Source organism: Myotis daubentonii, chromosome 4, assembly GCF_963259705.1.
Source record: "Myotis daubentonii chromosome 4, mMyoDau2.1, whole genome shotgun sequence".
In the NCBI taxonomy this organism is placed as follows: domain Eukaryota; kingdom Metazoa; phylum Chordata; class Mammalia; order Chiroptera; family Vespertilionidae; genus Myotis; species Myotis daubentonii.
The window spans coordinates 42844855-42857940 of record NC_081843.1 but is presented as its reverse complement, the minus strand read 5'-3'; the positions used below and the strand labels follow the sequence as shown (position 1 = coordinate 42857940).

General features: G+C 42.4%; 1 protein-coding gene and 1 pseudogene across 5 annotated transcripts in view; one reads left to right on the top strand and one right to left on the bottom strand.

Moving 5' to 3' along the window:
- Positions 1-13086, top strand: part of SNCAIP (synuclein alpha interacting protein) — a 138383-nt gene that overhangs the window by 2635 nt on the left and 122662 nt on the right. The gene's annotated exons all lie outside the window — the stretch shown is intronic.
- The window catches only part of LOC132233822 (polyadenylate-binding protein 1-like), a 54099-nt pseudogene that overhangs the window by 40447 nt on the left and 566 nt on the right, over positions 1-13086 (bottom strand).

Sequence of the window (13086 nt, the reverse complement as noted above, 5' to 3'; positions counted from 1 at the left end):
TATTAAATGCAAAATCTAATTGAACAGTAAGGAGAGAGTCAGTGACATTCTTAGGATAGAAGCCTTGTTTTTGGCAGTCTGTCAGATTAGGGTTGTGAACCACATAGGAGAAATATGTGTCTTGGGAGAAAAATAATATCCTGGTGAAAATCAAACAGTTGCTTCTGTGAAACTTTTACCCTTAGTACATGCTTGCTTCTTCGTGCCCCTTTTTATTGGTATGCAGGTTCACTTGCAAGAAGTAATCGTCTGAAAATGAATCAATAAAATGGTTTCTAGGATGATATCTGCTATGCATGGTTTTGTACTTTATAGGTTAGATGACTAGATTTTGTATTTTATGGTTTGCATCTTATCAGATCCTTTTTAAGCTTGTAAAATTAATGATCGAAATATGCTTTGAAATGATGAATGTTAATTGATATGCTTGATGGAAAATACTGATTCCTAACTAGCCACTGTGTATTCACTTTGTGCCTAGGTGAGATATAAAAATATAAAGTACACAGTCTCCTTACAAGAAACTTAAAAGGGGGGAAATAGAACACATAAAAAATTAAATAATGGTACAAAACATGAAAGAAGGTATTTTAGGATTGAGTGCCCAAGACAGTAAGTAGTAATTGAAAGGAATTCCTAGGAGAAAGTGACCAAATCAGCTTAGATGTTTTATCAATCATCCTTGACTGCATAACAAATCACCCCAAAAGTTGTTGCTTAAAATAATGACTATAGGCCATGATTCTGTGGTCAGCAATGTGGGCTGGCTTCAGCTGGGTGGTTCTTCTGCTGGTCTCCGTTGGAGTCCCTCAGGCATCTTCAGTCAGCTGGTGGGTTCGCTGGTGGCAGGATGATCTAGGATGGCCTCGCTTATATCTGGCAGTTACTAGGTGTTGGCCAGGTTAACAGGTGACTGGGACATGTACCTCCCATTCTCTAGCGTACTAGCCTGGGCTTCTTTACATGGCAACGAAGCAGTGTTCCAAGAGCAGCAATTCAAAAATGATTGTTAAGCCTCTGTTTGTATTGCATTTGCTCTTCTCCCATTGACCAAATCAAGTCACAAGGTCACCTCAGATCCAAGGGGTGTCCAAAGACCCCACTTATGATGAGAAAGAGCTGCATAAAATTATAGCCTTTTTTTCCCCAATCCACTACATGTTTGAAAACACTTGTTCCAGCAAAAGCTTTCTGCTCAAGAATAGTGTACTGTGAGATAGAAGAGAGAAGTGGAGCCTGCTTGTAGATAGCCCAGCATTGAGGTTAGGGAATTGCCCTGTAAATCATTGTCCTGTAATCTTTGTTCCGCAAGCCATGGGTAGGAGAGGAGTGACACAGTGATGATAAAATGGTAGCCATATCCTTCTGCTTGTGGCACCAGGTTGGCTTGGAGACGGTTGACTAGTGGCAGTCAGCAGACCATTGTTGGGAGGTGGGGAAGGCTCTGACAGTTAGAGGCAGAGAGAATGCGAAGGAAGGGATGGATCCGGGAGATCCCATAGTTAGGATTAGGTGATTGATCATAAGGGGTTAGTGAAAGCCTAGAGTCAAAGTCATTCTGATATTTAAAAAAGCTTATGTGACTGAAAGAATGATTGTGCTGTTGTGAGAAATCAGTAAGTGATTTATTTGGGGGGAGGAGAAATATTGGGTTTCAAAAAGGTCGATTAAAAGATAAATTGGATGTGAAAGTACTTTATAAGCTGCAGAGTATGCGATGAATGTTAGCTATTGCTTAGTGTTTAAATCACAGTGGATTGTGTATAGATAAGTTCCTCTATTTGTCAAGCAACAGAAAATGCAATGCAATGTGGAGGATATCCTAAGGGTCAAAGGAAGTCAGAGGAACTGTTCTCAGGATGGAAAGGGAAGTACTCTGGGCAGCTGGGGAGCAGGAACTGATGTTCTTTTTCCTGAGGCACAGCTGGAGGTTTGCCCTTGGAGTGCTCTGCCCTTGGACTTAGCACAGAAGGAAAGAGAACACTTGGGCGTAGTTTGAGTGGCATGCACACTGCTGAGCCCGAAGCGTTGATTGACAGCACCACCGAGACAGCACACAATGGGGAGCAGGTAGCTACTTCCTCAGAGGACATGGGAGCACTATTGTCAGAGTGAGAACGGACGTATGGTGGGGTGGCAAAACCACCAAACCCCTACCAGCGATGGATTTATTTGAGCCTAGACACTGGGAAGTATACAGGGTAGGAGGTGACAATTTAAGCGTATTTATATAGATAGAGGTGTGGGTGCATTAATAAAGGTTAAATCATGCTAGTGGGGGGTTTTCTCATGGGGAGAAAGTAAAGAAAGAAAAGAGGGCCCAGCACAATGTGTCGTCCAGGCTCCTCCATAAATGTCAGTAGATATTTTATTAGAGGGGAAGAGAAATTCAAATCATGTTCTGCTTTTTCCCCCAAGGGCTCAGTTGAAGTGCTGCGTCACCAGCATTGTTTTTTAGATGGCCAGTCTGAAATTCAGGTGGTGTCCTCAACATCCAGGACAGCTGTGGGGCCAGACAGAAACACCTGGCCTCTCTAACATGACACAATTAGGCTGAACAGCATACACAGCTGCTCTTTATGGAAGGGCCGTGGATGGATCAGCTCAAACCAAGCACAGAGCTTTATAATTTCTATTGTATAAGTCTGAGAACCCTGAAGATATTCAGGAAATGTTAACTTAATGAGTGAATGTGCCATTGTTGGTGCGGTAACATTTTCTAAGGCAGCCTGGCTTGGCTTTTCATTATTCACGGTGGAATTTGCTATAAAGTCCCTAAATGCTTTGTGCAGATTTAAATGTTTTAAGGTACTATTATCACAGTAATGTAGGTTTTTCAATCCACCACTCACAAAAATAGGCTCTTTTTTTTTTATCATTTTTTGAAACACAATTGTCTTCACTTTTTGTATTTGCCAGGACTCTTGGCAGCAGGTCACAGAAACCCAGTCTGTACTTGCTCAAGTAGGAAGGGCTATATCCTGGCTTCTGTATTGGAAAAGTTCAGGAAGGTTCCACTTCTTATTTCCTCTCATCTTCATGGTGGTAAAATGGTCCTCAGCAGCTTCAGGCTTAAACCCTTGCAGGAAAGGGAATAATTCAGGATTAACTTAATTAGACCACTTTGATCCTGTGCGCATGCCTGAACCAGTTCCTTTGGCCAGAGGTGGAGCCTTTGGGAATGGGAGGGTGGTCTGTGTGCTGAGTGGCTTGGGAGGTGGACAAGGTGCACGGGAGTGTGTTCAGCAGCCCTCTTAAACCAGTTGACCTGAGTGCAGGAGAGGCTGGTTTTAAAAGGAAATATTGGAAGGAGAGAGTGGATGCTGGGCAAGTAGAAACCACAGATACTCTTTCATCTGTCTCTCCTGGAGGGTATTCATCCTCTCTCTAAGCCGCTGGGGCTTAAACCTGGGACTGATCCTGATCTCACCTGCTACCTTTCCTCCTCCACCTAACCCAGTGGTTCTCAACCTTCCTAATGCCGTGACCCTTTAATACAGTTCCTCATGTTGTGGTGACCCTCAATTTCATTGTTACAAAATGAACATAATTAAAGCATAGTGATGAATCACAAAAACTATGTAATTATATATGTGTTTTCCGATGGTCTTAGGCAACCCCTGTGAAAGGGTTGTTCGATCCTCTAAGGGGTCGCAACCCACAGGTTGAGAACCGCTGATAATCAATCTGCTGATTGACCGGGCCCCCTATGTAGCTCTCTGTCTTACTCTATTTCTCCTTTCGCTTAGACCCGCACTGTTTTAGTCGTCTGTAAAATGCTCCCTCCAGCCTCCTGGCTTCCAGGCCATCCTCCTCACCACTGCCTGCGTGCTCTTTCTAAAGAACAGATGACCGAAACCAGTTTGGCTCAGTGGATAGAGTGTCGGCCTGCGGATTGAAAGGTCCCAGGTTCGATTCCGGTCAAGGGCATGTACCTGGGTTGTGGGCATATCCCCAGTAGGAGATGTGCAGGAGGCAGCTGATCGATGTTTCTCCCTCATTGATGTTTCTAACTCTCTATCTCTCTCCCTTCCTCTCTGTAAAAAATCAATAAAAAATATATTAAAAAAAATAAAGAACAGATGAAATGGAATCATGAATCCGTGGTCAGAAGGTACAAACCTCCAATTATGAATAAATAAGTCACGATGTGACACACAGTGTGACCACTGTAGTTAATAATAGTGTGTTGCATATTTGGAAAGTTGCTAAGAAAATAGATCTTAGAAGTTCTCTTCACAAGAAAAAAAAAAGTAACTGTGTCGGGTAAGAGAAGTTCCATTCAAAACATCATAGTTAGAACTAGAGAGAAGCTCACAGAACTGTTCCAAACCTCAAAGCCTTGGGGGAAGGAGCGCAGTCCAGGCTCCTGCCCTGAGATCGAGGACCCCCTGCCTCCTCCTGTGGACTCAGCAGATGGAGAGGAGGGAGGATGTCCAGCGAAGGCTTCTTCTTGTTGCCCACACTATCCCTGTGCTATGCCGACCAATACAACACCAGGATCCCCAGATGCTCTCATTTTCAAGCTTTTGCATGTGCTGTTATCTCTAGAATATTGTTTCTCATTTTTGGAACTAGTGAACATCTACTCCTCCTTCCAAACTAAGCCCAAGTGTTGTTTTTTCAAGAAGCCTTTGCTGAACACCCCCTCCTACCTAGCCCCTGCACCAGACTTGACCCTGTGGTGCAATGCTGGCTGTACTTGTCGGTCTCTCCTGCTGCTCTGATCTCTCTTCTTTGTATATCCCTGTGCCTCTCACATCATATATGCTCAGTAACTTTTTTAAAAATATGTTTTTATTGATTTCAGAGAGAGGAAGGGAGGGAGAGAAACATCAATGAGGGGAGAGAGCCATCAATCGGCTGCCTCCTGCACACCCCACACTGGGGATGGAGTCTGCAACCTGGACATGTGCCATGACCAGGAATCGAACCATGACCTCGCACTCAACCATGAACCACACCAACCAGTCTATTTTAAATGAATGAATGAAAAGATGTGCACGGAATCACTCATCTTTAGGGTTTGAAGTGATTGCTTTGTAGGGTTATGCTGTTTCTTTTAACTTGATTCTCACATTTGTAGCTCAGTGTTGGACATGATGATAGGTGCTCTTTGAAGTTACTGCTCAGACACTTTCAGCTGGTGTGTGCTCTTTTCCTCCTTGGTCACCAAGAGATGCCTTAGGAAAGAAACTGAGATGTATTAGTGGCCAAACTCAATCTCGAGTCTAGAATCTGTGGCTCAGAAATCAGGTGAGGAATACTTTGTCTTCCTACCATAGAAGATATTTAATAGTTAATATTTATGAGGTGTTTATTCTGTGTTGGGTGCTTACCAGATGCCTTACAATTATTTTCTTATTTAATTCTCACAGCAGCCCCAGGAAAGAGGGATTATCCCTATCATTCCTTCTCTCCATATGAGGAGACTATGATTTAAATGTTGAAGTAGCTCTCTTGCCACCAAGCGTCTCCTTGCCAGAGACTGTCTAGCCCAGCCGTGGGCAAACTACGGCCCGCGGGCCGGATCCGGCCCGTTTGAAATGAATAAAACTATTGAAAAAAAAGACCGTACCCTTTTATGTAATGATGTTTACTTTGAATTTATATTAGTTCACACAAACACTCCATCCATGCTTTTGTTCCGGCCCTCCGGTCCAGTTTAAGAACCCACTGTGGCCCTCGAGTCAAAAAGTTTGCCCACCCCTGGTCTAGCCACTTGACAGTCATCTGGGTTGATGAGTAGAAAAATCAATCTTTGACTGGGCTCTTCTATTTCATTCATTACGAATTTTTTTTGTTTTTCTCTTAAAATGAAGTGACCACATTCTAAGAATAAAACATTCCAGCTGCCTCCCTTGGCCATTGATTATGTCAAAAAGGCTATGAAAAAGATGCATTTAAAGAGGTAAGAGCTGGAGTGCAATTGTTGAAATTAGGTTGAATTTTTTCTTTAGAAATTTCAGTCCTATTCTTTTCATACTGCTGTTCAGATGTAAGAGCTTCTTACAAAGGTCGTGCTGCAGTGTAGAACATGCAGGCCCCTTGAACAGCCACAGAAAAGTGAGTTCGGAGGGGGACTCAGACAGTTGTTGTGTAGATATGTAAAATGAGCTAAGCACTTTGGAAGGCACAGAAGCTCAGTTGCTTTTTACCTGCTTTCAGTCTGAGAGTCCTTTGAGGTTGTGATAAAAGTTATGGATTCTTTCCTTAGAGAAGAAAAGGTGTGCACACACACACACACGCACACACGCACACACACGTGCACATGCCACTTTGAATGAGTTCAGGGTGTTTCTGGGATCTGTGGAAGCCCATCTATGGATTTTCTGGGGCTCCAGGTTGAAAACTTTGTTTGAAAACTATGATCGAAAAGAAACATAGCCATTGTTGAATGTTTACCATGTGTCACATGTAACCATTTATTGCGTGTTTACCATGTGCCGGTCCTTTGTGAAAACCAACCCTCTAAGACAGTGGTTCTCAACCTTGGCTGCACATTAGAATCACCTGGGAATCTTTTTAAAATCCTGATTTCTGGGCCTCATCCTCCAGAAATTCTGTTTCTTTGTTACTAATGTGGCCTCACCCCATAACAAAGAAACAGAATTTCCGCAGGATGAGGCCCAGAAATCAGGATTTTAAAAAGATTCCCAGGTGATTCTAATGTGCAGCCAAGGTTGAGAACCACTGCTCTAAGACTTGCATTATGAGCCATTTGAAGCTGTGGAGAATGAGGTTCAGAGAAGGAAGTGAGTCTCCCAGCTGCCAAGTGGTGAGAGGGGAATGAATCACAGAACCCAGATCTGCATCACTGCTACTTCCTGCTGCCTCCACGTTCTTTCGTCTTACCACGCTGGGCAGGAGACCTGAGCCAGTGAAATTCTGAGCCTGTGTTAGTCCTGACTCCCCTCAGCCGTCAACTTGTTTAAAGGGTCTGCTTCTGCCAGAAAAGCCTCCTGGCAGCTTTCCAGCTCACTGTCCTTCACCTGGCACAACCTGCCACAGGTAGATAACATCATTAGAGCAGTCCAGCACCAAGCGTGACCATTCCTGGTGGGCCCCTGGCTTGTTCCTGAGTGCAGTCTATATACCTGGAAACTTTAACCCAACAGTTCGATTCTCAACAACAAAAATGACTGCAATGTCTCTCCTGGGACCTGCCCAGAGGTGTTTGTTTGGGACCCGCTGTATTTTGAGTTCTGCCCTGGAATCTGTGGTCAGAGCAGTGAGCACACAGTGTGGTGCCTGAGCTCATGGCACTTTCATCTAGCTTATATCTAGCAGACAAGGGGGCTAATTCAACTTCAAGGAAATGCAATACATTGCATGAAAAAGAAAATATAAAGGATGTGTTCTGTGCACGTTTCTGTTCCTTGTGCAGCTTCAAAGTTCTAGCGACAAACCTCCCCCCTTCTCTATCCCTTTCCTCCCTCCCTCAGGCTGTTTAGAGCACTACAGATTTCCGGAAACTTGGCTGACAGAGGAAGGGGGACACACCTGCAGAGCCTAAACCTTAGTCCCCCCCCCTTACAGATGAGAAGGCAGAGTGACCAAATGACTGGCCTCAGGTGGGGTGAAGACAGGCCTAACTAGGTAGTCTGATCTCAGGCAGAGATGGCTCACTGTAAACCACAGGCTGCTGCTAAACTATTCGCAATGTGTGTATTGTCACTGTTTTTGGCCTTTATGTTGTGGCCTCTCTGGAGCAATGAATGGCAGGCAAGCACTCTTCTGGAAGCAGAGCGTGCCAGGTCCACCCCCTCTTCCAGGTCCACCCTCCTTCGCAGCCCATGAGAGGTTCCCATGATGTTGTGTCTTTTCTCACTGTGGTCACTTCTCCCTGCTTGCCTGCCCTAGACCGCCTCCCAGGTGTCCTCCCCCCAGTGTTGTCCTGTGACTGCTTAGACCAGAACTGGCTGGTAGAATAATAAGATCCAGGAAAGTGAGCCACATAGGTCATTTCAAATGTTCTAATAGACATGTTAAGAAAAGTAAAAGGAAATGGATAAAGTTTTAATAATGTATTTAAATTAACCCAATACATCCAAATTATTAGCATTTCCCCATGCAATCTATATTTAAGAATCACTAATCAGATTCTTTGTATTTTTTTTCAAACTCTTTAAAATTTGGGCTGTACTTTATTCTTAACTCAGATAGCCACACTTGCGATTCTCAGTAACCACATTAGGCTAGTGGCTCCCATAGTGGTGGACTGCGGGCTTGGGCTCTGAGGAGGACCTGGGAGTCCCAGGGGCAACTCCATCTCCCTCAGCTCTTTGCTTGCACCGTCACTGTTGCTCATGCAGAAGGTGTTGTAAATGGTAGTCTGTGCTCTTAAACCTGGCTCGTGAGGGTAGAGAATGTGTCTGTCATCTTTCTGTCTTCATTGTAGAGTGCAGTGTTCAGTAGGCCCTCATCTGGCATTTAGAACATTGGAAATGCATGAATAAGAGGGAGGATTCATTGGCAACCCCAGCTTCTGAAGGGATCAGCTTGTGGGGCTCACCTCACCAGCCCTGGCACCCATCTTTTAATCCCTGATGCTGCCCAGTGCTACAGAACTACATTTGAATCAGACTGAATGGAGAGGTGGGGGGCCTCTATTGTCAAAAGGAATACTCTAGTCTAGAATTGTACTGAATCTCTATGGGTCTTGTTTAGCTTTAGGTTTTACCTCTTCTAATATTGAATACTAAAGAAATTTATCTGCAATCTGGTAAGTTAAATCATATGGTCTTATTTAACAGGATGACAATAAAAAAAGACCAAACACCAAAACTAAACTCATCCACTGAACAACCCTTCTACTGAGCTTACATAAAAGACCAACTGACACCTAGAACATTAAATATACAAAGAAGGAAGAGCCTGCACCGGGAGCTGTTGGAGTCATCATGATATGCTTTCTCCATTTCCAGTGGTTTTAGATCATCACTACCTCCTTTCCCCCAAAGGGAGATTTATATCCCCGAGTAAATTTGCCCTTGCACATACAGTATTTAAATTTTGCAAGTGTTTCTAACCAACTAATGTGTATGTGCTTGCTTGTCTACTTTACCCCTAATGATAAATGTCACTTAAAATAATTCATACAACCGCGTCTGAAAGATTGGTACTCCCATAAAACCATACTAACCACATATTCAAATAAATTCAAAGTTTGGAAATAGAAGAAAATATGAGTGTTTGATCTGTGAAGTCATATACACATTTTTAGAAGGGATTCTTGTCTCAGAAAAAGAGTATGGTTACCTCAGGCCCACTTACAGAGCGCACTGAAAGAGAAAATGGACTGAGGTCTAACCTCCCTGTTACCATGGTTTACCAGTTTTAACCTGGAACGTTCATTGACCTGCTTGGGGTTTCTGTTTCCCGGAGTGCACCCAGCTGTCGCACACTGTATAGGAGGACGATGAACGAAGTCTAGAAAATGTTTTAAGCAGCTCCTCCAAAAACTCGTTGGAACAGTTGGAGGGCAAGGTAGCTTGCCAATATTTTTGCAAAGTCTAAAAAGTTAGAAAAATCATAGCATACATCATACAGTAGATAACGAAACACTAGCCATGTATAAGTGATTTGTAGAGCTCTTCTTTAGTAAGTCAAGATGGTACAAGACAGACAAAGCTTTGCATCTGTTGGCTCCACTGTTGGGAATGCGGCTTTCATTTTCGAGGCTCTTAGAAAAGAACCTGTGCCTCTCTGCAACTGTAATATACTTCTTCCAACACGACGGCTCTGGTGTGCTGTGTTGGTGTAATTGAAAACCTATAAAAAGGCTGAGAGCTACTTTTGAATTGGCTCAGTGAACTTGGACTGGATTTGTCAAAGTGGTGAAAGGTTTAAAGGAATTTTCATAAATGAGGTCTCCAAGCTGTGTTTTAACCAGAGAATTCCAATGAACTCCAAGGCCCGTGAACTTGGAGAATAGCGCCTCAGAGAAGAGCAGTCATATCAAGATGGAAATAAATGATTCATTTTCATTCCCCGAGTTCTGCCGACATAGGCACACTTAGCCGCTGATCATCATAATTTAGCAGTACTGTTGTGCACTAAAAATACAATTTAAAAGTCTAATCTTTAATTAAGTTGAGTACTCTCAGATTAACATGGTTAGAAATCTTGGGCACTGGATCGAGCACAATGTTTACTCATGTTGCTAGGAAATAGCAGAGCTCTTAGCGAGTCACAGATTGATTTGGGAAGAGGAGGGATGTGAACTTCTCCCGGTAATGTACTGGATCGTTTCTTCTTTGCTTTGTTACAGGGTGTATGTAAATGCATTTACTGCAGCAAAAGTCTTGCACATGCAGAGCTTTTGTTGGCAACAGAAGGCACAGTTGTGGGTACCTAAGTGAACCTTTGGAGGGTATTTGAAATAGTGATTTTTACCTAGAGCTCTTGGGTGCAATAAGCATTATGAAGTATTTGAGTTTTTAATTAAATGAATTTTTCTATGTGTTAGAATTATCAAGAAAATAGATTATTCCTTAAAATATAATTATAATGAGGCTGATAGTTTTACATTCTTGCCATTAGTGGCAAACTGTCCAGTGAGTATAGAAATTTGATCCAGGTTGATGGTTTTCCAAAATCATTTAAGCTTGCCTGTAGGAAATCAACTTTGCTATTCTTTTTTCCCTTTCCCTCCCTTTGGCAAACCTCGCTACATGACACATTGTACAATCGTTTTTTAAAATGCAAAGCTAGTGCGCGGCATGAAAGGCAGTAGCGATGCCAGCTCGTTTGCCTTGTCCCTGAAAAAGATGAAAGATTTCTATGTGCTGTTTCCGTCAGGACCAGGCATGAAGGAGTGCCTTTCCACGCTCAAAACAGAACTTAGAAAAAACCTGCAGGGACAAATTCCTATTTGATCTGTTTGAGGCTGGCCCTTGTACATGGGGCTGGTATTTCAAAGCAGAGGCCTTTCCGAAGAGATGGAAACGAGCGGAATACTTGATTATCTCGAGGCACACCACAGGGCTTGGGATGGCTTATGCTTCTTAGAGGACTTTACCCTGTGTTCAAGCTCAGAACAACCTGGGGATAAGTAGGAGAGAGTGCTACTGAAGGGCAGGATCATGACTGCACTCCAGGATACATGCCCATGACCTCTCTTGGTAATTAGTGTACTTTTAACTTCCCTCTGGATAATTATCAACTCCTTCCTGTAGAAAGCCAGTTGTTGATTTTGGTAAGAATTACTTTCTCAGTCTTACCCAGCACAGCTCCAGGTATAGACTGTATGATCAATATTTGTTGGTTGAATAAATGAATCCTTCAACAGGTCTTGCAAGTAAATCTATTAATAATATAAGACCCAAGGCTTACTCTTTTGAATTAAATGGAGGTTAAGGGCTTGGCTTGTCTTCTCAAAGATATCAGCATGTTACCTGTGTTATTTATATTCAGAACACCCCCAGAGGCAAGATACTGCCAAACAAGTGGGCAAAATGCCACATGATGGAAGGTTTCACTGCTTAGCTGCTAGATGGAATAGGTGATGGAATTGTATGGGGACTAAGACCTGCTTTTATAGAACTATTGATGCTGGAAGGGAATTGGAGATATGACAATAATGAGATGGGAACATAGAATAACTAAACTGGTACACAGATTGTAAGCTTTCCTGTCATTTCACTGTCTCCCAAGACATCCATCAGCATGTTTATAAATGGTGTGGTATAAAGATGGTGGGTAGGGGGCAAAATACCATATTGGTTATGAGCATGGACTTGAACCTCAGAGCAAGGCTTACCTTAGCTTCTTCCTATGCTTGTGACCAGGGCAGCTTACGGAACCTCTTGATGTTTTTATTTACTTTTTCTTTCGCTAATAAATATTTAGTAATTGCCATATTTATTCAAGGAAAGTTTTGGATGTTTGGGATAAAATGGGAGTAGTGGATGTCAGATCCACTCTCTTCCTTTCTGCACCTTCTCTGTGTGCTGAGATATTTGGACTGAATCAGCAGGATCCTTTCTTCTTTGGCTTCTGGTTGGGTTTGGCCAATGGGAGGCATTAGCAGGAGGTACAGAACGAGAGTTTGAGCTGTTTATTTCCTGGGTTCCCTACTTACCAGGTCACCTCCCACTACTGTAGGCTCCTGGCATGCAGCCAGCTCCCTAAGACTGCTTTATGAATTCTGGTAACTGTGCTCTCCTCCAGATATTTCATGCTGATGACTCTTTCCTTTAGTCTTATTAGCTCACTATATCATCCCTTATAGTTTTTCCAAACCCTGCCCACACCTTTGCAAATGTCTCTTTATTAAACTACCCTCAAATTGCATTTGAATGTGTCTCCTTTTGGGAGCCCCACACAAGTGATGACCTCTCTGAGATCATGTTCAGAATGACATGATTGAATTTAGTACAATGATTGGCTCATAGGTTAAGTGTTATCAGTTTGTTTGTTTTTTACAAAGTATTGGATTTGCCACATTTGTTGTATTTCTTTAAAGTTTTAAAAATATGAGAAGAAACATATCATCTTGCAAATTTTAAAAATGGAAAAAGTGAAACATACACTCAAGGGCTAAAGTTGCAGTGCTTCAGTGGCAAAACCAAAAAGATATTTACCTTGTTTCTTTGCATAGGGTATATAGTTACAACATGTCTGCAAAAGAAATTTATAGCATTAAAGTATTTAATAAATTAAAACATAACCTACTGGTATAATTGGGTACACCTAATGTTATAAACGAATCTGTTCATGACCACTGAATAATAATTGGTTTGAATCATGGACAGTTCAGCATCTTCATTTCATTACTGTAAAGAGGAGGGCTAAGCATTTTCATATTTATACCCTCTTGGTAGTTTCAAGGCAGATGATTCCTAGGCCTGAATTTTTTGTGGGCTCTTGAGGGTAGATCTGTTTGTTTATAATCAAAGCTGAATAGGATACAGCACCATGGTGCTTGTATGGTAGATTTTCTGCACATACACATTTTTCTAACTTCTGTCTTAAAAGTTCTCATTCTTTAGTCCCACAAAATAGGTCACTCTGTTATATTTAGAGTCATCTTGTCTATAACTTATAGTACACTCATGAAACTGTCGAGAATGAAAACTAATG